Here is a 2,168-nt window from a genome sequence, read left to right as displayed (position 1 = left end):
TTCTCTGTATTTCTCTACATGATTAATCTGAAATCCAATATGAGTTTAAGAGGAATCATGGAGATTAGTGAGAAATCACCTTTTGAATTCATGGGTTAGGGAGATTAAGGGTGATTAGGTTAGAGCTAGAATATTTTAGTGTAGATCATTCTTAGTCCTTGCTAGTAGAGTATTCATAATGCATCTTCTGAGTTGGCCTCTCAAAAGTTGATCTTTAGGCATTTTCCACCCAAAAGGTGTTTGATGAAATGCCTGAGACAACTATTCTAAGCTTTTAGCATACTTTGCCAAAGACATTTGTTGTTAGAGGTGCTAAGATAGCCATTAGACTTGTTAGTAATGATTGCTTTCATATTATTCAACCAAAGACATTTGATGTTTGAAATGTGTTAGTAAATGAACCTTCATCTAGACATAGAGCTTGTTTAGAACTGTGTCTAAGCTTAAGGTTGATAGTTTGATTGATCGTTTGCCATCCTTAGTTCGAAACTTGATCACCCAAGGTGTAATCCCTATGCCCATGAGTTCTGTTTTCCCTTAGTCAAGAAAGTTACTTCATTTATCGCTTTTATTATTCTGCAACTGCATTAGCATTAATCATTAGTTTATAAATATTTTAAATCACCGGTTGCACTTAGATTAAGTGAGTACTTGCATTCTCAGTGCTTTGAAATCCCTTAGAATTGGTTCGACAATCTCTTATACTACATCATTTGTTTTAGGAGCCTTGAAAACTCTTAACATCAAATTGGCGTCGTTGCCAAATTCTGAGTAGATTTGAACATTGAGATTTAGTCACTTGCTTGAGACTAAGTCATTTTTATTTTATTTTTTTTTCTCTTGCTACTGATTCTCCTTCTTCACCTCCCTTTTACTTTCAGGTGTATGAACTTGAGGAGCCGGGGTCCATCAAACCTAGTTCCCAGAGTCGCAGACATCAGAGCTTTAGAGAGAGAGTGTGCTAGAAAGAGAAGAGAAGAAGAGCAACAGCCTCACTTGCAGAAATTGGATATTAATATGGGAGACCAACCTCAAGATGATGCGAACGCCAATGAAGCCAACAACGTTCCACAACACCCACAGCGAGCAGCTCGACCCATTGGCACTTATGACCGCCCCAACATTCATGGTCATAGACTGGGAATCCGAGCACCGGCTGTGGCAGCTAACAACTTTGACATCAAATCAGGACTCCTCAACGTGATCGAGAACAACAAGTATCATGGCTTGGCTTTGGAGGACCCATTTGATCACTTGGACATGTTCGACAGCTACTGTGGGTTGTTAAAAACCAATGGTGTGTCCGAAGCTGCCTTAAAGCTCAAGCTATTCCCTTTCTCCTTGGGGGATAAGGCACGTCAGTGGGAGAAGTCTCTATCCAGCGACTCTATCATCACCTGGGGATGACTGCAAGAAAGCATTCTTGGAAAAGTTCGAGAACTGCTAAGCTGAGAAATGAGATTCCCAGCTTTCAACAGAAGAACTTGGAAGGATTCAGTGAAGCCTGGGAGAGATTCAAGGGCTACCAAGCTCAATGCCCACACCATGGTTTCTCTAAGGAAAGCTTGCTGAGCACATTCTACAGGGGTGCTCTTCCTAAGTACAGAGCCATATTGGATACAACTAGCAATGGGTTATTCTTGGGAAGAACTGAGGAAGATGCAGAAGAGCTGGTTGACAACATGGTAAAGAGTGATGCAGTCTACAGTGGAGACCACGACAGAGGCAGTAGAACAGATGACAAGCAGACGAGGAAAGAGTTAAAGGCTCTACAGGATAAGATAGACATACTCATTGCTGATAAATCCACCCAAGAGCAGCTGAACTTTGTTGGTAACCTAAACCAAGAGACACCACCTGTTGTCCATGAGGTTGAGGGTTTGGAAGGTCAAGAAGAGCTGTGTTTCATTCACAACAATGGTAGCTGGTACAAAAAAGAGCCAAACTTTCAGTACAACAACTACCAAAATAAATCATATTCCAACAACCAACAGAGTGGTTATCAGCCTAGGAAAAACCAGCAAGGAAGCTATCAGCCTTAACAAAACCCTTCTCCTGGTTTCAACAACAAAGGACACCATTCTTCCCAACAACAAGCTAATCCTTCTACCTCTACTCCTCAAGAAAGCAGCACTAATGCCCTACTGAAATAAATCTTGGAGTCTCAG

General features: G+C 41.2%; 1 non-coding gene across 1 annotated transcript; it reads right to left on the bottom strand.

Annotated features, from left to right (window-relative positions):
* Nucleotides 1–1,445: 1,445 nt before the first annotated feature.
* LOC125592100 lies at nucleotides 1,446–1,552 on the bottom strand. Its single transcript, XR_007327950.1, has one exon. It is a non-coding gene; the product is annotated as a small nucleolar RNA R71 (small nucleolar RNA).
* Between the last annotated feature and the right edge of the window lie 616 nt (nucleotides 1,553–2,168).

The sequence above is a fragment of the Brassica napus genome, chromosome C8 (genome assembly GCF_020379485.1).
Source record: "Brassica napus cultivar Da-Ae chromosome C8, Da-Ae, whole genome shotgun sequence".
NCBI lineage: Eukaryota > Viridiplantae > Streptophyta > Magnoliopsida > Brassicales > Brassicaceae > Brassica > Brassica napus.
This window is presented reverse-complemented; position numbering and strand designations above follow the sequence as displayed.